This window comes from Phacochoerus africanus, chromosome 4 (assembly GCF_016906955.1).
Source record: "Phacochoerus africanus isolate WHEZ1 chromosome 4, ROS_Pafr_v1, whole genome shotgun sequence".
Taxonomy (NCBI): Eukaryota; Metazoa; Chordata; class Mammalia; order Artiodactyla; family Suidae; genus Phacochoerus; species Phacochoerus africanus.
The window spans coordinates 114,637,361-114,660,895 of record NC_062547.1 but is presented as its reverse complement, the minus strand read 5'-3'; the positions used below and the strand labels follow the sequence as shown (position 1 = coordinate 114,660,895).

General features: G+C 39.6%; 1 protein-coding gene across 1 annotated transcript in view; it reads left to right on the top strand.

Annotated features, from left to right (window-relative positions):
• The first annotated feature begins 4,520 nt into the window (after positions 1-4,520).
• PJA2 (praja ring finger ubiquitin ligase 2) overlaps positions 4,521-23,535 on the top strand; it is a 345,411-nt gene continuing 326,396 nt past the window's right edge. The window contains exon 1 of the mRNA XM_047778400.1: positions 4,521-4,652. The gene's annotated coding sequence lies outside the window, so the exon portion shown is untranslated. The remainder of the gene's footprint in view (positions 4,653-23,535) is intronic.

The following is a 23,535-nucleotide window of genomic DNA, read 5'->3' as shown; positions in this document are numbered from 1 at the left end:
TTTATCCTTCACATTAGTCTGATCATTCTCCTTGGAGTCAGAGTCATGGTCACTCTCATCTGAGGCAGCCTAAGACGAATAGAAAATATCCGGTCCAAGCACCTGCAGTTAATCAGAACAGTTAATTTGGTCATTTAATTGGGTGGCCTAAACTCCTGAAAATAATTCTTTCTTGGATACATGAAAGGTCAGGGATGGAGTTACTTAGGCACAGCTCTGCTGCCACATGACTTTACATGGCTTTACATAGGCGAGTCTGACCAGAGTCTCGATGGAAACCTTAAAGTTCCTCCTCAACCAGGAGGAGATAAGCTTCTTCTGAGGAGCTGCCAAGAAAACTGGCAAAAATCATTTCTCATTCATTTCACTATTTTAACTGAACACAGGACTTCCCATATAACTTCATCTTCCTTCACATACAGCTGCAAGCTTCTGTGAAAGTCTACAAACTGCCTGGCTATAGTTTAGATGGCTTCTCAGTAGCAAATCATCATTCTCATTGGGTTCCTGCAGATCAATGTTGTTCAATAGGGCTAGAGATGTGGGCAGGTGACACCATGCTGGTATTGTTTTTGCTGTGTAAGTAGTAAATTGTCTGAATCCAGTTGAGCCTATGATCATCTTAATGGCTGAATCTCTCGAAGTATGTCAAGCCAGTCTAGGACCTTCAGTAGTGATCCTTGTGGTCCGTTAGCCTCCACACTGATACTTAGGGGCTGCTCAGCCACTTATTACTTAGAAGGGTAGGATCTTCTGAATGGTGAATAAAGCCAATATAATTCAGGGGAAAATACTGCAGAAAAATAGGAGTGAGGAGAAGAAAGTCTTTGACATACTGGGGCAAGCAAAGGCTGTAGGAATGAAGTGGAGAGAGATTGAGGACACAGGAAAAAGAAGAGTTAAGTAAAAGATGGAGGAGGTAGAGAAGGTGCACTGATGGTGATCAAGAGCTCTGGTGGAAAGAATTACTCTGGAAAGGCACATGTCCCCCTTCCTCTGAGACCAAAAAAGCCTCCTCCCTATCCTTTTCCCTCATGGCCTCCCTTTATCTTCTAGTCTATCTCTTATTAGGTCTCTTATCTTGCCTTATTGTCACCACTTTTCCAATATCCCGTTTGTGAAATTTTAGTAATTTCAATCACATATTCTTGCCTAAAATCATCTGTAGTTTCCCAGCACCTTCAGGTTTCATACTAAATTACATTGGTATGGATCCTAAATTCCTTCAATTTGACCTCTGCCTTTCTTTCTTTATTTTTTTTTCAAAAATTTTATACAATTTTTAATGGTTACTTTCCATTTATAAAATGTTGGCTATATTATAAAATATTGGCTATAGTCTCCATGTTGCAGAGTATATCCTTGAGCCTATTTTTTTTTTTTTTTGTCTTTTGTCCTTTTAGGGCCACACCCATGGCATATGGAGGTTCCCAGGCTAGGGGTCTAATCAGAGCTATAGCTGCCAGCCTACACCACAGCCACAGCAACGCCAGATCCGAGCTGCGTCTGTGACCTACAACACAGCTCATGGCAACGCTGGATCCTTAACCCACTCAGCGAGGCAAGGGATCGAATTGCAACCTCATGGTTCCTAGTTGGATTCTTTTCCGCTGCACCACGACAGGAACTCCCATCCTTGAGCCTATTTATACCCAGTAGTTTGTACCTCCCACTCCATCACTCCTAGGCTGCCCCACCCCCACTACTTTGAACCACTAGTTTCTTCTCTGTATTTGTGAGTCTGCTGCTTTTTTGTTTTATTTACTAGTTTGTTGTGGTTTTTAGACTCCACATATAGATGATATCATATAGTATTTGGTTTTCTCTGACTTATTTCACTTAGCATAATACCGTCCAAGTCCATCCATGTTGCTGCAAATGGCAAAATTTTGCTCTTTTATGGCTGGGTAGTATTCCATTGTGTATATATATATTTCCACATCATCTTTATCCATTTATCTGTTGATGGACACTTCAGTTGCTTCCATGTCTTGGCTATTGTAAACAACGCTGCTACAAACATTGGAGTTCCTGTATCTTTTCAAATTAGTATCTTTGGGTTTTTTGGGATATTTCCCCAGGAGTCTGACCTCTGCCTTTCTATCCAGATTTGTCTCATCTCATTTTCATACACAATCTTCCCTCTAGTTATGCTCTCCAACTTAACTTCTTTCTGATGGGCCTAGCAGACAGGGCTATGTCCACCAGCAAACTCCTATTCATTCCACAGAAGGAAACTCAAACACCATCTCTCTATCTCTTCTAATATTACCAGGTACTTTTTTTTTATAGCTACTTATCTCGTAGTCTGTCTAGTTCTTATCTCTCCACTGTCTAATGGTGGGTTTTTAATCTTCATCATTATTCAGTTTATCCTGAATGAGCACATAAGGTGTTGGATCAGAGGCAGATTTCTTTCTTTTTCTTTTCTTTTCTTTTTTTTTCTTTTTTTTTTTTTTTGTCTGTGTTAAGGCTACACCCGCAGCATTTGGAGGTTCCCAGCCTAGGGGTCGAAGCAGAACTGTAGCCACCGGCCTGCACCAAGCCACAGCAGTGCCAGATCCGAGCCGTCTCTGCAACCCACAGCTCACAGCAACACCGGATCCTTATCCTACTGAGCGAGGCCAGGGATCAAACCTGCGTCCTCATGGATGCTGGTCAGATTCGTTTCCATTGAGCCACAACAGGAATTCCCCAGAGTTCTTATTATCCCATACTAAGTCCAAACTGTAGGCTCCCCTCTCCCAGCTGATCCTAGGCCTTACCCCTGGGATGAAGTGATAAAAGCCAATGGGAGTTTTCTTACATGAGCGGCCACATACTCTGTAGATGAAGGACAAGGAAAGATGATTTTTTTTCTGCTTATAAAGGTAAAGGAGCCAGGTGTCTCTCTCCTCTCCTGAAAGGCCTCCTTCTTACTCCAGATGTCTTCAAGTTCCAGGGCCTCATCCCTAGTTGAAATTTAAATAACTGGAAAGATAACACTCCAGTCTTTTCAGCACCTTTAGAACTAATCTAGGTGCCTTTCCCAGGATATAATTTTTTGCTTTGGGGAAGATAAGAGAGGTTTTATTAAACCTTTGGCTCTTAGCTCTGTCATTAGGGAAACGAACAGCTACAGATCTAATCCTTATGGTATGAGAAAATGCATCTAGAAAAACTGAAAGTAAACATTATCTATAGTGAATCCATTTCTGTGGCTTAGGAGGCTAGAGCTTCTTATAGGAACACTGGGGAAAAAAAAAAAAAAAACAGGGAAATTTTATTTTCCCATTTCTAGAAGCCTACATGAGGGAAGGTCCTGTGTCATAAGGATTTCTTCTGATTCCTTCCCCAGGGTCACACAGCTTTTGTGATCTGGGGAGAGTTACATAACATCTCCAAAACTCCATTTTCTAACATACCGCATTGGGATGATAATAGCTGTTTTTCAGCATTTGCTCTAGCATTACAAGAGGTTACAAATGACGTTAGGAGAGCATTCCCCAGATGTTTTCCATTTGCTCTGGGAAAGGGAAGGATGGGTTCCATGAAGGGGTGAGGAGGATAGAGAACACTTGGAATAGTCACTATGGGGAGTGGAGAGTGGAGTCCACAGAGATAATTGCACAGCACTGATTTGTCATGGAGTGGGTCTACACTTTTCTCCCTCTGGCTTTAGAGCCCAAGGAAGGTGGACTCTGAGGATGATCCACGAAGGGCCCTTTCTACCAGGACTCACGAGCCATGACCATACAAGGAGTGCTCAGGGCTGAGAGTGTATCAAACTCTTCCCTTTTTCCTGCCCATGTAAGTATATTTTTGCAAGTGGAGATTTGTTAAAATGAGCACTCAATTTCATCTTGAATAGGAAAAGAGCCTGAGGTGAGGTTTCTGGAAAATGTGCAGTCTAGAGCCAGGCTTCTGGAGATGAGAAGCAGGATATCCATATAAAAGCCTCAAGTTATATCTGGTAATAATTGGAAAATCTGTCTTTTCCTCTGTCACCTTCTTAGTCTTTCTGAGATATTCAGTTGCCTAAATACATCATATCTGGTGTGAAAGTTTGGAAGTGAGTAGAGACAAAGTTCTAAGAACCTTAGAAAATGTTATAATTATGATTGCATAAACCAATAAAGGATGGAGAGTTCAATTATTTCCTCTCCTCTACCTGTTTGAAAAGCTCTCTGTCAAGGGCCCTGGGCATCTCTACGTGTTATTTCGGGGTATGCAAGAATGCAGAGCCCAGACTACTCTTTACTTGGATTATTTCTCTGGGTTGGATTTGCAACGAGCAACCAAATACTATCTTCTCCCAAACAAAGAGGAAGCTTGCAGTAAATTCCTCAAGTTCACTATTCCTTGGTTGTCTGAAAACCACTGTATATGCGGCACCCACTTAGACCTCATAAGATTTAGGGGGCATGGGAAACTGGTGCCAACATCATGCCAGTGCTGTTTTGACATACTCCTTTGTCTCTAATCCAGGCATCTTCTGTTTACTGCTGGCATCCACGAAGCAGTAACAGGCCCCAGACTCTTCACAGATCCTGAAACCACTCACCTGCCTAAGACTGACAACGTTGGCACAATTTCAACCTCCCTGTGCCTTTCTTCCCGGGGAAGGAAGCTGAGAGGGGATGAATCAAGTAACATAATAAACTTCTGAGAAGGTAAGGGAAGGAGAGCTAAAGGAAGAATGCCTTTTTTTTTTTTTTCATAGTCCTTCTCATGATTTGAAATTATTTATTGACTTATTTTAGGTCTGTCTCTCCCAATGGAATGCAAACTCCTCGAAGTCAGGGACCTTTTGATTGATCTCTATATCTTAATGAGTAAAGTAGTGTCTAGCAATGTTGAGGCTTAATAAATATTTGTTGAGTTAATCAACAAATTATCTGGGCCCTGAGCCACCATTTGGGCTGAATTAATAGTACTCATAATAGAAGTCTGTTTGCTCTTGAGCTGCGTTTACAACTATTCCTGTTGTCTTTCTGAATCAATGCCAAATCTCTGTGTGTTTTTTTGAAAGTCCTTTAAAGAGAATTTCACTCCCAGTTATTTTACCAATCACCTTAAGCACTAAAGGATGTTCAATATGGGGATAGAAATAAATCGACACTATACAGTCAGCGACCATTCAATGCTAGGTTCTAGGCACCTAGATACTTTGCTTGTGTTGCCTCATTTCATTCTCACAACTCTGATATCTACTTCATAAGTAAGTATATGTATGTCATATATATACAAAATAGATGTCAGTACACTAATATATATAATATAAAATATATGTATAATATAAATTATATATATTTATATTTATATATATATGAAAGGGAACTTAGATACAGAGAGGTTGACTACTTTTAGGACGCATAGCTACTAAATGGTATAGCTTGTTTTCCCTGGTTTAAACACCCCTCCTCTGTTTGTTTCGCATTCTGTGGAGTTGTAATACTTTAAACCTTGTGTTACAGTGAATTGATTTTCCAAAACAGTATCTATATCATGTATATCAGTCAGAGTTCAGTGTGAACAAATAGAAACAATTCTAAGTATTTTAAACAGGAAGGTATTTCATAAGAGGGTGCTTACCACATGCCGTATCAGGATTGGAGAAGTGAGTTAACCGACTAGGCCTCTAAGGATGAGTAATTCCAGCACAACTCAGGGTTGACCTATCAGTGAAGCTATTACTGCTGAGGATGACTGGAATGCTGGGTTCATTAACATAACCCTGTGATAGAAGATAGAGTCCAAAGCTTACTGCTCTCACAGCTGCCACAACTGCTTATTGTCTTCCAGGAGGCTGAATAATGAGCCACGGAACACTGCCCTAGAAAATGCTTCCATGACTTTAATTCTAAGAGATACAGTCAGAAGTGGTCAGGAGAATGCCTCAACTTCTCTTAAGTTTTCTAGATCTTGCATGAGTATATCAAATTGATAGGCCTAATTTATTTCCACAGCACTAAGTCAAAGGAGTCTAGGTAATGTTTTAAGCTTCCAGTGTCTGCATTATAAAAGCCACCATAAGAGAAGAGTAGAATGGACACCGCATGAACCAATCTGTAGTATTTCCCCCAGGCAGTATTTGGGGAAATACAAATACTTATACAGAGAGAATGGGTTAAAATGTTCAAAAATGACTCTGTCCAGGAAAACCTATATGATGTGATTATTTATTTGACCTCCAAACTCCTAACATTCAACTCAATAGCTATGATTTATCCTGGGGACAAAATTCTATATGCACATTAAGCCCAATGATATATCTAAATGTACACATATCAGAGATGTGAAAATTATTCGTGATGTGGATCTTCATTTTCATTTTGCTATAGCCCTCTGTTTGTTGACGCTATTACTGGCATGAATTTTCAGAAGAGGAGGCTTATTTCCATCAGACCCCAGGCCTTCCTCTGGATTTTCTTTGGCACTGATTTCTCATAGGCCAACACAATACTCAAATAGGAAGGGCTTAACAGTTTAGTTTTCTGAAGCTTCAAAGATACTTAGCACATCCAGATATTTTACATGGAAGTCCCAGAGAAGCAGAAAGATTTGCCCAAGATCTCCTGGAGACTAGACTAGAAGCCAAGTTCTCTGGCTCCATCTCCAAAGCTTTTTTCATCACACCGTAACTAAGCCTGTTAGATTGCATGCTTCCTAAATACAGTGATATTGTGTGTGTGTTTATATGATTCCATTTATATCAAATTCAATTACAGGCAAAAATAAGTGATATTTTTAGGGAGGCATAGTTACCATTAAAGTATAAGGCAGAGCAAGGAAGTGTTAATTATCAAAATCTGGTTTGTGGTGGAGGTGAGCAGTTGTTACTGGAAAAAGGCACATGACAATTTCTGGGGTGATAGCAATGTCTAGGAAACTCAGTTTTGTAGAACCCAAGCTTTTTTTTTCTTTTTTAACCCAGTATAGTGTATTTGACTTCTTTGTTTTTAATAACACTTAGTTTTAGTTTTAGTACTCACTCTATGACAGGGCCAGACTAAGTGCTTTCCATAGATTTCATTTAACTCTCGTAAGACCATTGTAGTAGAGGCACTATCAGCATCCCCATTTTATAGATGAGGAAACTGAGACACAGCCTTTACTAATCTGTCCAAATCCTCAAAGTTAGGTAGCAGAGCTAGTATTGATTCATCTGGCCTCAATGCCAGGTGCTTAACTACTCTGCTGATGCTAGCCACCAGAAATTTGGTGAGTCAGTAAATTATAGGCCTATTTTTTATTATTACTTTACAGTCATAAAGTTATAGTTAAGAAGACCATATTAATAAGAGAAAAAATCTGGGTGCAAAATTATGGACATACACAGAACTGTGATTACATCTGTGTTTAAAATATATATGCATAGGTAAAGACCGGAATATAAAACTCTAAGTTAGGATGATGAAAATATAGGTGCTTTCCTCCCCTCTTCTGTTCCAAATTTATTTTAAAGTAGCCATATTAAATTTATAATGGGAAAATATGCTCTAAAATAAATTTCCTGTTTACTCGAAACATAAAATTTCATTTCCATTCACTTCTCTCCTGCAGCTTTGTGTAATCTTTTAGAAGCCTCTTCTGTTCAATGAGTAACTTTATTACTAAATTGATGGCACCGGATCATTCTAGCTATGCAAATCACAGACCTATAGCTAGCTGAGGAAAAGATGGATAAAAGATTACATTAAAAATTAAAGCAACGTGTGGAGATGTGGAGATATGTGCTTACTATTATTTCTACATATTTAATATTTATGCAGTTACAAAGCTAGTCAAGACGACTCTTAAATCTTGAGTCATATTCCTTTTGCTCTCTGACATTTTTGACCTTGAACTGAGAAAGCCAAATAAAATATAAAAAATTGGCTGTGGGAGAAGCATTTCCTTTGGCCTATAAATGATAAATTCTCTTTCTTAGAAAGTGATCTCATTTCTTCCTAGCCTTTGTTTATTTTCATTGCCTTGTTTTTCTTTTTTCTTTCTTTTTTTTTTTTTCTTTTCCTCTGCTATATTCTGATCACCCTTGAAAGCACTGGGCTTTCAGTCTTCCACAGTTTGGTTGTGTTGTTTTCTGGTGCTGCTGCTGTGATGTGTTTTCTGTCAGAGGAAATTTACAGGCACATTAGCCTACTTGACAGGCACAATGAGGCACAAGGCTCTCCTAAGGAGAAACTACCACGTGCTGTGGGGAGGTTTTCTCTGTCTCTCCATCTAACCCTCCCTTTTATGGCTTAGTATACCACCATGCTTCAGATACAAATCCCAACCACTTTTGCTTATAGGTCTTGCCTTGGATCCTGGATTTAACTCTCTGGTACCTAGTAATAGCATTACATTGCTTCTACAGTAATTAATTCATACATCTCCAACAGTCTGCTGATAGCACTTTGTGGATAAAGCCCATATCTTCATGCATAGCCATATAGACACCAAGTAAGCAATGGGTGGGAACCTTTTTTTCCAATGGCAAGTCATTGACACAAAGAGGGGAAAATAGCATCCAAGAACTATACAGAGGAAAAGCATTATCATCAAATTTTATGGAGGGTGTTCAGAGAGAAAATTCTAAAACACTTAATTTACTTTTCTCAGTGTGTCATAGAAAAATGGTCAGCAAGAATCAATAAAACTTATTAAAAATTCAAAAACAGAAAATGAGATATAAATGAAAGGGTGAACTGTTTCCTTGGCATATTCCAAATAAATTAGAATATTACCCTAGAGCCAATGGGGAACCAAAGGCCTGTGTATTTGCAGTTTCATATATATTATGCTACCCTCAGGGAGTAAATTTGCTAAGATAGAGCGGTTCTGGTACATTCAGACCTTGACTTCATGCTAAGCAATCTCTTCAATTTAAAATTTTCCAGGCCTTTTAAATGATTTTTGAAGGGTGATTTTATTTTGAGAACATTCCCTTTGTCCTTGGTATGTTTGACTATAAGCATGTGACTATGTACCCGACAGAAATCATTTAGAAGAATAGTCCAAAATCACGTGTAAGTTTCTTGCCAGAGTCTCTGCCAGAGAGCAGAGATATTTACCAGGCCAATCTATAATATTGGCCTGAGGTGCTCTGTTTATTGAATGAATAAATAAATGAATGAACCTTGCATTATCTAGAAACTAGGAATAGGTAGTTTCCTGGTAGATTTATTCTTTACAGAGTTAACTAGGAACATTCTTAGTTGGGCCCTGTCCTAGTCCATCCGGCTGCCTAAATATAGACTAGGTAGCTTATAAACAGCAGAAACCTATTGCTCACACATTTGGAGGCCAGAAATCCGAGATCAAGGTGCCAGTGGGCCATCTTCCCGGATACACACTTCTCACTGTGTCACTATGTGGTGGAGGGGCCGGGGGAGCTCTCTGGAGTCTCATGAGAGCATGACTCCCACTCGTGAGAGCTCCACCCCCATGCCCTATGCACCTCCCAAAGGCCCCATCTCCTTTACCATCACCTTTGAGGAATTAGGATTTAAACATGTATATTTTGTTGAAAATGAAATATTCGGGCCATTGTAGGCTGCTTCACCTTTTCCCCACTTTTGGGGGGCTGTGCTCTCTCAAAGGTTTCCATATAGCTAACTGCAAGAGAGCTTTCACCTATGCCCTCTGTCTCTCCCCATCCTTAGGAGGACAAAGGAGTTTTTCTCATTCCTGGCAGCCTCGTGGTCCGTTGAGAGACTGACTCATTCCTTAGATTCCATCAGAGTGAGCGTGGACCATGGATTCCTCTCTTTACAGTGGTTCTTCCTTGTCCTTTTTTCTGCAGTGGCGGTGGTTCTCCCTTCTGCCTTTTGCTCCTCTGTAATGACTGTAAGGATGAGGAGAAGGACCTAGTTTTCCAGGTTGTCACATGACTAGAGGTCTTTCCAGCTAGTTCAGAGCAATGATTACAGCTGCCACCAGTCTTGCCCACTGTCTGGAAAATACAGAATACTTGGAAAGCAAGAATTATCTTTATACAAACAAAACCACTATGCCAGTCAGACACTGGACTTTATATATAGCCATTCTGCATCTAAATATCTTTAGAAATAGGATTCATTAATCCAGGGTGATTTAACTAAGATTATTTCTGAAACAGGAGGCCAATTTAGATAATATCCAAGGTGTCTCTAAACTCCTTTTTTGTTTTGTTTGTTTTTTTTTTAACTGAAAAGTCATTAAAACAATGAATACATTTTCATAAATAATATAAATTTCTATCTGCATCTAAACCAGTGGGAGATTTCCTCTAATTTTAACTCTGAAATATTTTAACAAATGATTATCAAATACCTACTCTGTGCCAGGCAGGCACTGTTGTAGGTGCTGGAAATACACCATAATGTGTATATTAAACCTTCAATGTGAAGACTGCATATAGACACAGAGAATTCCTCAGGCTCTAATGACTCCATTCATACTTTTTGTACCCGCTCATACTTTAAATTTTACTCAGGTGAGCTCTCCAGATCGTGGGTTTCACTTGCCTCCCTGATCCCCTAAGACTAAACCAAGACATTAAATCCCTGCTATTTTATCCCCAACCCCAGCCTAGTGGATGCATTTTCATTGGGATGAGTGTATCCAGGAGGAGAATTTTATCATCTCCCCAAAGTTCTGAGGAGTTTCCCTTAGTACCAAGAACTCTTAACTGAAAGTCAGCAACCAGGTAGATTAACTGCCCAAAGGACCCTAAAACATGAAAGCATTTGTCAGTCTGGATATCTTCATTCATTCATTCATTCAAGATGTATAGAGAGGGGAGTTCCCTTCGTGGCACAGTGGCTAACGAATCCAACTAGGAACCATGAGGTTGCTGGTTCGATCCCTGCCCTTGCTCAGTGGGTTAACGATCCGGCGTTGCTGTGAGCTGTGGTGTAGGTCGCAGATGCGGCTCGGATCCCGCGTTGCTGTGGCTCTGGTGTAGGCCGGTGGCTACAGCTCTGATTAGACCCCTTGCCTAGGAACCTCCATATGCCATGGGAACGACCCTAGAAAAGGCAAAAAGACCAAAAAAAAAAAAATGTATAGAGTGGGAAAATTACTCACTTGGAAGCCTGGCTGTCAAAGAAAATCCAAACCCAGGAGCTTTTCTCCTAAGAATCCCTATGACATTTTATTCTTTAAATAAATCTTTTCTTCCTCTTCTTAGGTGAGAGATTGACATTTTAAGATCAATCATGCCTCTGCTTTGCAGGGTTGGTAGACATAGAACATGATAAATGGAAATTAAGCAAAATTTCCATTTTTTAAAAATAAAAATACTCAGAATAGTTATATTCTAACTCAGTATCAAAATGGGATGCTCTTCCCCCAGGGGTCATTCTCTACTATGGTTATCTCAAGACCTTCTCATGTCAAAATTTCAGCCTGTTTTCTCTAGAAGAACCAATCAGTGGTTTTCTTTTTGTTTTTTGGCTTTCTAGGGCCGCATATGTGGCACATGGAGGTTCCCAGGCTAGAGGTAGAATTAGAGCTACAGCTGCCAGCCTATACCACAGCCACAGCAGTGCAGGATCCGAGCTGCATCTGTGACCTGCACCACAGCTCACAGCAACACTGTATCCTTAACCCACTGAGCGAGGCCAAGGATTGAGCCCACAACCTCATGGTACCCCTAGTTGGATTTGTTTCCACTGTGCCATGGCAGGAACTCCTGCCTGCTGTTTGAATAGCAGCAGAAAGCAAAGGAATTTCATGCCATCTTTTTATCCATCCTCGACAAGGATATTCTAGTGCTTCTGATATAGATAGTCACAAGCAACTAGCTTTTCCAGCACCTCCCCATCATAGGATGTTTCAGCTTGTTACTACAGGCTATAGTTAAATGTTTTCCTCCTTTTTATAGTATTCTTGTTCACAGTGGTCTGATTGCAATTGACTAGTCTCTCTAAAAAGCAGATTTGTTCAGTGTTTTTAACTAATTTAAAATAATATTTTTAATTATTAAGACTCTCAGGCCATTCAGTGAATTGATACACATTTATTGTGAGCCCACTTTGTGCCAGACATTGGAGGAAGTGCCGAGAACCACAGAATTCTAGGAATCATGCTAGATGAGGTCAGGAGGTGCCATTCTAGGACCAGCCTTACCTTGATGTGTGTGGCCTGAGCAAGGCTATTAACCTCTGAGATGCCAGTTTTCTCACATTCAAAAATAAGGGTGGACAGAGCTGGTTTCATTTCAGACCCTAATATTCTGTGATTACTACTGGTTTGGTTAACTCATTGCCCTGGAAACCCAGTGGCCTCTCCAAGGTGAAATCTTTTATAAACCTTCCCAAAGGGTCCTAATTCTAACCTAAGGAGTCGTTTCAGTGCTATAATGAATGCTTTTCAAAGAACGGAGAAAACAGTTAAAGGTTACTTTTTTTTTTTTACTCAAATACATATATTTGAGCATATTCTCCCCCTAGTTGCTAGGTAGTATAAAGGAGCAATCTCCAAGTGTGGAGGTTCAATTAGAATTCCAAGCACCAAGGTCTAATCTCCCCAGGATAATAATAAATCAAAATTACAAAAACAAGAGATGAGTCAAGATAATTCTGCACTTACAATAGTGGCAGTTCATCCGGGCATGTTAAAACTCCCTAGTTCTGTGCCAATTCAGTAGTTCTAACAGTTTTCAAAGCATCTGATACTCCCTATTATTGCTATTTATTTATTTGTGGGTATTGACAATAAAATAAATGCTTGCTGTTCACACAATATTATATTGTTCCCTATTTGCAAGTCACTAGATATTCTTCTAATACCATGTGAGAATTATTTTTTTTTCTCCCATTGGTTTTCTCACTATAGAACATGTATTTTATAAAATGTTTTTAAAACACACCTCACTGTGCAAAATATGCAGCAGTTTGGTATTTGGACTAGGCAGATTATTTGAAATTCAACATGATTCTTCAATTTCTAACAAAAAAAAATTAAGGGAGAAAAGGAAGCCTCATATTGCTTTTTTAGGTTTCATCTTCCTGCATTTGTGGTTAGTTCATTTCAATTTCTTGAAATGAGATATAGTAATTTATTATATACCATTGATCAGGGGGAGGAAGTTTCTTGTTTCTATTTCTTAAGACCCCACACATACATTATACATAAAAACTCCTTAAAAAAAATGAAGAACAGGTAGTAAGGTATGAGTAATATTGAGTAGCTCTATTTTCCTGACTTTCTAATAACATTTCATGGCTTTCTCTTCTTTCTTTCCTCCCTCTCACTATAAATATCAGAGCTGATGACTGACTTTTACTGCTGCCTTTCATGCATACTCCTCAGGCTTGCAAATTAGTTGCTGATTCCCGGAACCATCTCCCTGCCTCCTGCCCTTGCTCACACAGTTTTCTAATGGGGCTAAGAGGCCACCAAGCATACACAGATATTGTATAGCACATTGATTTAAATAGTCAAACACAAAGAGTAGACGGTAGGCTCATTGAATCAGCTCATATCAGTCCCCTTGGTGCATGGTGCAACATAGCCACCCCTGAACATTTTGCCTGTTAAGAGGATGGCAAAAGGGCAACCTGAACAGGTGACAGAAATGGAAAATAGAAAGGTTTGCAGAAAGCCTTCCGGCAAGCAACAATTCTACTTCTTCCTTCCTGTTGCTCTTTTAAAATAACATTTTAATATATATTTTAAAATAACATCTCAACATTTGTTTTTCTAAAGTGAATTAGCTTCCCTAATAACGGTCCGGTTGAACATCATCTTGTACCTCTCCTCTCCCTTTGTCATAGTGCTTTATTCTCACATTCTTGTTAGTGGATATATTAATACCATGATGATTTAGAAACATGGAAGAATGGAATCATTAATCATCATGGTTAGCATTCTTGAGAATATACTGCGTGCCAGGGACTGTACTAAGTACTTTATGTCTCTCTTTACCCCAACTCTCTTCCCCCCGCCTCCTTCCTCCCCTACCCCCACATGCACATAGACACACATATTCTCTTTTCACGGTTTGAGGTGGAAACTGTTATCAGCTCCATTGTCAAGGTAAGAAAACTGAGACATGAAGATCTTAAGTGACTTGCTCAGGGTCACACAGTAGAAGATATCAGAGCAGACATGGTAACCCAAGCACTGCACTCCTTTGCTAAAAGTGAGATGCATTCCACAACCCAATAAGTGATACAATGTGTGTGTTTTTTGGGAACTTGATTCCAACATTAACTAAACTTGGGTGTCACTGCCAAACCTCTGAGTTTTGTGACAAATTGCTGCCCCAGGATACAGATAACTGAGGAGATACGAAAGAGTAAATGATTTTCAAAGCCTTCTAGAAAAGGCACGGACATGGGTTTCCAAGGAAGAACATTTATTGAGTGCCTGCTCTCGGCCAGGCACTGTGCTAGCTGCTCAGGGTGCAATGATCGATAGAGATGAGTGAGGCAAACATGATCTCTGTCCTTCCTGGAATTCAAGTCTCTGTCTGAGCCAGGCACCAGACAGCACTGCAGGTCTAACATGCTTGGAGACATCACAAACCTAGAAGATGCAAGATTAGGGATCAGGTAAGGCTTTCTAGGGGAGAGAGAAATCTAAACTAAAGCTTTGATGTTAAGAACGCTTATGAAACAAAAACAAGAAGGAAAGTGTTCTGATGAAGGAACGGCCTATGCGAAGACTAATAGAGGGGAGAGAACATTCCAGGCTTTGGAGGAGCTTATAGAATCAGTAAAATTGCTTTCTCCATTCTGTTTCTTAGGATCAGAATTTGACTTAAAAGGAAAAAAAAATTAGGGGGAGTTCCCGTCGTGGCTCAGTAGAAATGAATCTGACTAGTATCCATGAGTACACAGGTTTGATCCCTGGCCTCGCTTAGTGGGTTAAGGATCCAATGTTGCTGTGAGCTGTGACGTAGGTCACAGATACAGCTTGGATCCCACGTTGCTGTGGCTGTGGCGTAGGCCAGTGGCTACAGCTCTGTTTCAACTCCTAGCCTTGGAACCTCCTTATGCCATGGGTGTGGCCCTAAAAAGACAAAACAACATTTTTGTGTGTGTATTGTCTAAATTATTTGGCACAAAGGAAAGGGAGTATAGAAAGGAAAAGCAGAGGACAGTTCAGAGCACATATGCAAGAGCCAGAAGTGGCTAATAGCTATACTCCCACCATGACTCAAGTGTTCCAGTGTGAAGAATGTGCATGGACAGCAGTCTTGGAATGATAATATGGCAGCCACTTTAGATGAAGAGGATGTACCAGATACCATGCTGGCAGTTCACTAGCCTCTTTTTATCAATCCTCATCTTAAGCCTAGCTATTTTTTTATGTTTACATAATTAGAAATTGGAAGAACAACCTATTAGCTAGAACAACCTAAACTCATGAGCTCTTTGCTGAAATACCAGACTCTGCAGACTCCTCAGGTATTACTCCATCCCTACTAGCCCCAGGCTAGTACTATCTGAGATGACCAACTAGAGGAATGGTTTAACTGACAAGAAATCATGGAAACACAGCCAGAGGTGGAACTAAGAAAAGTTGTGCTGCAGAGAAAGTAGTTTGTACCAAACTAAAGAATAACCCCCCAAAAGAAACGAGTGACTCGGGAAAATGCCTTAGCTCTCTTTCACAACTACCTTGTATCATAATTAACCATTTACCAATACTGATTAACCATTTACCAATATTGATTAACCCCAATAAAAGAATCTCGGTTTGTAGAATTATCTAGAAGAATGCTAAAGTAGGAACACTTGTATTTGTCTTCTTATCCAGCAATATTCAAACTGACTCAAAACATTTATTACTTATGGTGAGATAGTTCAAGCCAACTTTCTTCACAAACTTCCCTCTAAGATTGCCTCAATCTGTTGAAAACTGTTTTATGACTCAACCCAGCTAAAATTTCAGCAGTGCATATCTTCAGATAAAACGCTTCATTCACATCAAGCAGTAATTAAATGTGCAGGGCATGAAATAAGCAGCAAGTTTGGCTTCAGAGCCATCTTGCAATCTGTAAGCGATCCAAGATAGACCATATGCCTTTAAATCTAGATGACTGCATACATATCCAAGAGAAAGCTAACTGCCATTTCTGCACAAGAGTCATCAAAAGATGAAAAGAGACAGGAGTTCTCTTGTGGTGCAGCAGGTTAAATTTCTGCTGTTATCACTGCAGTGGCTTGAGTCACTTCTGTGGCACAGGTTTGATCCCTTGCCTGGGGACTTCCACATGCTTTGGAGTCAGCCAAAAAAAAAAAAACAGGGTGGGGGGGGGAGAGAAAGAGAGGAAAAAAGACAAATTTATGTAGCTTGTCTGATAAATGTATGCTAATATATATATCCATTTAGATGTGGTAAACTGTCCTTAACTTTCCCTTTTTTGCCTCTTCTTCTTTTTTTTTTTTTTTGCTTTTTAGGGCATCCATTGCAATACATGGAAATTCCCAGGCTTGGAGTTGAATTGGAGGTACAGCTGCTGGCCTATGCCACAGCCACAGCAACACAGGATTTGAGCCACATCTGTGACCTATACCATAGCTCACAGCAGTGCCAGATCCCCTACCTACTGAGTGAGGCCAGGGATTTAACCCACATCCTCATGGATCCTAGTTGGATTCATTTCTCCTGCACTACAGTGGGAGAGAGAAAACATTCAGACTGACAACTCAAACTAACATTATTCTTAAATAGCTCATTGCAGTGGATGGAGGTAGCCATTTGGACAGACAAAAGTTTCATCTCTCCAGCAAGGATAGCTACCCCTCTTCTTCTTCTTTTTTTTTTTTTAAACAAACAAACAAACAAAAAAACCCCAACTTTTCCCCTACTCCACACTGGGGTTGTTTGCCCTCTGCCATCCTGACTCTTGAACACACTGGCCAAACCCAGGTGGAGTTTAGGGTCAGGGAATTGGTTCAGTAATGAACGTGTGACATAAGGAATATGTCCCAATCTGAATATTTCTTGGGATTGCTATACAGGCATGGGAAAGAGAGGTCTTCCATCTCTGGTCTTCCTCAGCCAGGAGGATATGGGGATGGAGTCTCTGATGTCATCTTGCTAGTGAATGAAGAAAGCCTATGTGAAAACTGTCAAACAGGTAAAAGCAGAACTGGGAGTTGGAGACAGCTTCTTGACCACACTGGGCACCTGGATTCCTTTGTGTCTGATGTCATTTCATGAGTATTGTATTGAATGAGTTAAGCAGTGTCTGGCAACACAGTAGGTGCTCAATAAATGTCATTTCCCATATTTTTTCCTCCCTCTTTGACTTTGGCAACTGCAAGATAAAGATCCAAACCATCTTTGGCAGCCAGCACTTCTGTTTCTCTTTCAGAGGAAAGCCAATAAGACAGACTGGAAAATGATGAGCACAAAGTCAGCACCCCAGAGCAAAGCAGGCTTCCTTTGCGTCTGATAGCCATGATTATGGCCGTTCTTTCCTCAGTTCATTCTCATAGCTCAGGCAACAGCCAGCCATAATCAAACCGGTCCAAAAATGACACTTTATTTCCTAGGGAAGGGAGGAGATGACTTGGTCAAACCATAAAGTGGAACCCACTACAGAAAACAGACTACAGAAGCACCTCAGAATGCAGTTTTCCAAAATCCAATTGTGTGAAGGTGCCAGTCTGTGCTTGTTTGGCTGTTTGCCAGTGGCACCATTCTGTAGAAAGCAGACAATCCAGAGAGTTAAAAATACAAAAGCTTAGCAACTTGATGCAGTGTTTAACCTTGTGAAAGCCAGACATCATGGTGGTAATTAGTGCTAGATATTAAGTGATCTAAAATTCAGTTAAGATAAGGCAAGTAAGACCATCACTACTGAATGATATTTGCAAAATATGCAGCCTTGCATCTCTGCACGGTTGTGCAGATAAACTATTTGCTTGCACAATAAATGCTGGTGGTTGATTATCAAATTGGGTTGTTTATGTGATACAATCTGTGTAGTACGAAAATCTTACAAGGTAATTTCTGAGACCTTATGTTTGTGATATTTTCAGACTCAATAAGCAGTGTCATAAAAATCATAGACTTTAGAACTGGAATGGCTCTTACCGACAAAAGAAGCCAAAGCTCAGAAAGGTTTAATGAGTTGTTGCAAGGCAAGGTGGGGACCTCAAGCCTTGTCTTCTGGTTTTCAGTTGCACATCTCTCTGTCATACGGTCTTCTCTCCTGGATGGTAGCACAGAACATGAACAGTGGGAGGGATTCTTTAAATCATCTAGTTCAACCTGCTCATTTACATGTAAGGAAATAGGGCCCAAAGATGAGGTTCTCGCCAACATTCAGGAAGGAATTGGGCTAAAAGTTATTGACTCCTGGACCAGTGCTCACTCCTTGTTGCTATGGATAAGTATGTGTTACCAGATTTAGTTGTAACCACAAGTCATCCCATCATTTACTTTCTGTCAAAGGGCCAACAAATTAAGAAACACACAGTCATTATCTGAGAAATCTGGCTGGAGGTAAGGTCTGGCAATTAAATTCTTTAGAGAAACAGGGTCTCTTAGGCAACTAAGTGTGTGGTGAAGTATAAAGAAACAACTGAACTGAAAAACGATAATCTGCCAGGTGTGTCGTGGTATTTTATTTTTCCTCTAGTCAGTGAGATCTAGAAGCAGCAGCTATTTCTGATACTGAAACTTCACTGGCTTCGGTAAGAAGGCCTTTGAATAGCCTACAGCATCAAGTCTCTTCTCGGTTCCTGGTTCCTTATTTATTCTGATATGGTAGATGGGGTTAAGCAAAGAGTATTTGTATTGTTGTTATAAGGTCCACTGCTTTCTAAATTCCTGTAGGATATATGTATACCAAGTGGAGTCTGTGTAACTGTGAATAAGTTTCAGTCTCTCTCTTCCCCTTCCCCTACCCTCCAGCCCACTCTCTCTCTCTCTGAAAATGAGAGGAGTTAAGTCATTCTATCTAAGGAAGAGGGGGAAGGTGAGAAACAAGCCTCTGAGTTGCCTGTCCGCCTACAGAAGAACATTAACAATGTTAATCAGCATTGCAGGCTTGGCTTTGCTTCTTGGGAAAATGGTTGGTAGAGATATAAAACATTTTAATCCTTTCCAAGCAATGTTGTCCTTGGTGATAGCCAGGAAGGAGGAATTTTTTTCTTTTCATTTATACCTTTTAGCAGTCTTGTACACTTTTGAGTTACTAACAATAAGGATGGAACTTGTCAAATAATGTCAAGCCAGGTTAATGAAGAATTACCAACCAATTGTGCCGTGCTCAACTTTGTGCTGAGCTCTCCCAGAGAGACAAAAACTATTGTCTTTGCTCTTGAAGAGTTCATCACCTTCTTAGAACGACAATATTTAATAACAAAATGACAAAATATTCTTTCTTGGCTATAGTGAATTCTAGTACAGACCATTCTCCAGTGAAGCAGGACTGATGGAAACAGTCAGAAGGTCAAAGAGCAAAAGAAGGTTCCTATCAACCCGGGATGAGCATGAGGGCTCTTTCACCTGAACTCATGAATGGAGTCATCTGTTTTCTTTTTTTTCCCTTGTTTGTTTGGCTTCTTGTGACCAAGCCTCTTAGGGCTGCAGTGTAAAGGATCCCTTACCCAACACTCTATCCCTTGGTCTGTATGTGGTCTGTTATGTGGCTTAGAAAGTTGTGGTCTCAAAGCTTCAGAACTTGATGAAATTGAGGGCATTAAGGAAATGAAAGAGAAGAAAACTCAGTAACTTAAAGATAAAATTGTTTATAGTCACTATTAGCTTAGTGTTGGTAGGTACCACAAAATGGAGAATGTCAACCAAAAAAGAGAAATATATCCATTAATAGATAAGTCAATTTCAATTCAAAAAAATGATATAAACTCAAAAGCAACAACAACAAGCAGCTCTACAAAAATGAATTAAATAAGCGAGAGGTATTTGGTGCATTTGGTAGGAGATTTTTTGAATTGTCTTTTTCACTTTAATCATCTTGCTGCTATTATTGCATTTCTTCTGAGAATCACACAGTACGCAAGCTGAGATCTTGCTGATCCATGGCGTTCCTGGTAAGCACTCACTGTCATCAGAAAGAAAATTGTTGGAGTTCCCACTGTGGTGCAACAGGATCGGTGGTATTTCTGTAGTGCCAGGACACGGGTTCCATCCCTGGCCCGACAGATTGGGTTAAAGCACCTGGCATTGTTGTAGCTGTAGCATAGGTTACAACTGCAGCTTGGATCTGATTTTTGGCTTGGGAACTCCATATGCCATGGGACAACCAAAAAAGAAAAAAAATTGTATAATTAGCCATTGATATAATCAGTTTTCCTCAATCTTATCAAGTTCTCATACAGAATGAAAGATTAAATATATTTTACTGACAGAAGTAGTATTTCTAGGAAGGTTACTGTTTTAGTTAACTAGTTTGTAGAACACTGATAGAGAAGCAGAATATGAACTGCTGTAGAGACAGAGGCTGGCATGGGTTGGATACTGGTGAATTTCAAGTCTTTCCTCTGGTCAGTGGAAGTCCATTACCCCATAATAGGATGGACAATTTCTTATGTCAATCATTTTGTTGTAAGTAATCTAGCCAAAAAAAAAAAAAAACCTCAATATATCTTAAATGTTAATAAAATTAAGCCTAAAAATTATAATACATCAAATACAGTGTAATACTAATCAGCTATTAAAATAGCATTTACACACAAATATATTTAAATATCTTTACAGAAATCACATACTTAGGATGGATAGACAGATAAGACATACACACTCAGGATAAAGAAAGATGTTCAAGTCAGCTACTAAGTGAAAAAATAGTTCTATTTATACAATGATATCATATGTGTATCCTTTTTTAAAAGGAAAATATGTGTATAAATATAATTATTCCTGGAAGGATATACAAGACATTGTGAACAGTGACTACCCTTAGCAGTGAGACTGTTGTGAGAGTGTATTTGTGCTTTTTAATGTATATACATTCATATACTTTGAGTTGTTATCCATGAGCATGAATTACTGTAACAGTATATACTAGTTTAAAACTGAAAAAAATTTAATAAAAAACTGTAAGGACAGTTAATGGTAAATATCAAATATATTAAAGAAAAAGACTGAACATTTAATAAAGGGAAGCCATTATTTGGTTAAAAAAAGTGAGATGAATTATTTTCAATGAAAATAAATTTAACTCATGATTCTAAAGTAAAAAGAGAAAATAAATGCTGAGCAATACAGTAAACACATTAGTTGCCATGTGTTAGCAGTACTAAATTACAAACAAAACTGTGAAGCTAATGGTTCCCTTTCAGTCAGTTGCTTTAATTATCAAGAATCAAATATATAAATGAAACTTTTCTCAAAGAACTTTATGAATCTCCCCATGAATATGCATCTAAAAGACAGAAGGCCTCTTCCCTTTCCTACCACACTCACTCACAGCTCTGCCATGCACTGTCTGTCAACAGATGCTCCCTACTGAAGGGAAATTTAATTTCATGACCCACTTAAAATATCAACATCTAAATGTAGACATCCCTTTCATTGGAATAGCTGCTGTGACCATACCCTTCTCTGGTAAAGACAAATGCAAGGGGATGTACACATTTTTGGAGTGTGTCAAATGGTAATTCAGCATGTAGCACTTGCAAAGGATAGGCTTTGGGGTAGGCAGAGATACCTCCTTGCTTTACTCATTCTGGGCCAAACCAGACCTGTTATCAGATGTATCTACTGTTTTACTCCTTTCAGTATTCATGTTACTATCACAAGGGATTCTTGTAATGCCAAACTTTGTGATGCCAGTGGAAGGGGCAAAATAAGAATACCTAAATCCACACTGGAGAATGAGTATATGGGATCATAAGTAGGTAATTAGCATACAAATACTACATAGTTCTGCCAATAACCCCAAACTTTCTCATTAAAGGACTGGTGAAGTCTTGAGCCTGGGCCTGTTTGGTTCCTCGCCTTCTTCCGTGTCTTCCACTGATCCTCATCCAAGTCCTTTAACTATTATCAGTAACTACTATTATTAATGATGACTCTTGTAACCATACATTGGGAACCTACTGTATGTCAAGCACTGTGCCAATCACATTGCATGTATTTTCCAGATTCTTATAACTCTACAGAAAAGAAAGGGCTCAGAGAGGGCACACAGTTAATAATTGTAAAAGCTGAGATGGGAACCATGGTACTAGTTAGGGTTCTGGGTTGCAAAGAGTAGTTCTGATTCTGGTTAACATAAAGCAGGAGAATAATTAATTGAAAGGATATCAGAGACCGCACAACATCTATGTGTATCCTTCTAGAAATTGTATGTGTGTGTGTGTACATGCGTTTCCTTTAAAAAAGGTATATTATGCTGGAGAACCAGGCTCAAAACTGAGCAGAGGAACAAAAGGGAGGCTAGGTGGTCAGAATCTTAGTCCAAGTCATGCCACTTGTCCATAATAGACAAAGAAATAGAGACAGTGAACGGCCATCAAGGATAATGATTAAATAAATTATAGAAAAATTACATGAATATAATACAGATACTAATTATGATGAATAAAGCTCTCCATGATACCTTGGATAGATTTCCATAAGAAATTGCTGAGTATGAAAAAGCAATATTCAGAAAAGTATTTATACCAGAAGTGATTGGCTGAGGTGAGGAGGGAGTAGGGTGGAGGATGAGGGTTGATGGCATCAAGCAAAAAAAGGGCAAAGGAAAAAAAAATAACTAAAAAGATACACTGCATATATATGATTACCATTTATGCATTTATGTAAAGTTATATTTGTGTGTAATATATGTAATACATTTTTAAATGCTAGAAGGATCTGTTTAGGATTCTATAACTGTTACTGCTACCACTATCAGCATGAGCTCTCTGCATCTGTAACTTCCCTACTTTCTTAGCTCTAGAATAAGAGCATCTGAGGATGGAGAGCATCTGCCTGGGTCCAGGTGAGTGTATTAGTCAGCTCAGCTGCATAACAAAATACCACAGGCTGGGAGTTCCTGTCATGGCTCAGTGGAAATGAATCGGACTACTATCCATGAGGACACAGGTTCAACCCCTGGCTTCACTCAGTGGGTTAAGGATCCAGTCTTGCTGTGAGCTATGGTGTTGGTCGCATACACAGCTTGGATCATGTGTTACTGTGGCTGTGGCATAGGCCAGCGGCCACAGCTCCAATTTGACCTCTAGCCTAGGAACCTCCATGTGCCAAGGGTGTGCCCCCCACCCAAAAAAGCAAAAAGCCAAATACCACAGGCTGCATGGCTTAAAACAACAGATTCTTACTTATAGCTCTGGAAGCTGTAAGTCCAAGATCAAGGTTCAGTCAAGTCAGGTTCTGTGGAACATCTCTTCCTGGCTTACAGATGGACTGTATCTCAGAATGTCTGCATGTGAGCTCGTCTTTGTGTAGCAGCAGAGATTCCTTGCCCTCCACATCTTCCTTTCTCTCTCCTCCTTCTTTTCTCCCTCGCTCTCCCCATCTCTCCTTCCCCCTCTCTTCCTCTTCTTATAAGGACACTAGTCCTATTAGATTTGAGCCCTACTTTATGACTTCATTTAACCTTTACTATCTTCTAAAGACCCTGTCTCCAAATACAATTACATGGGGGCT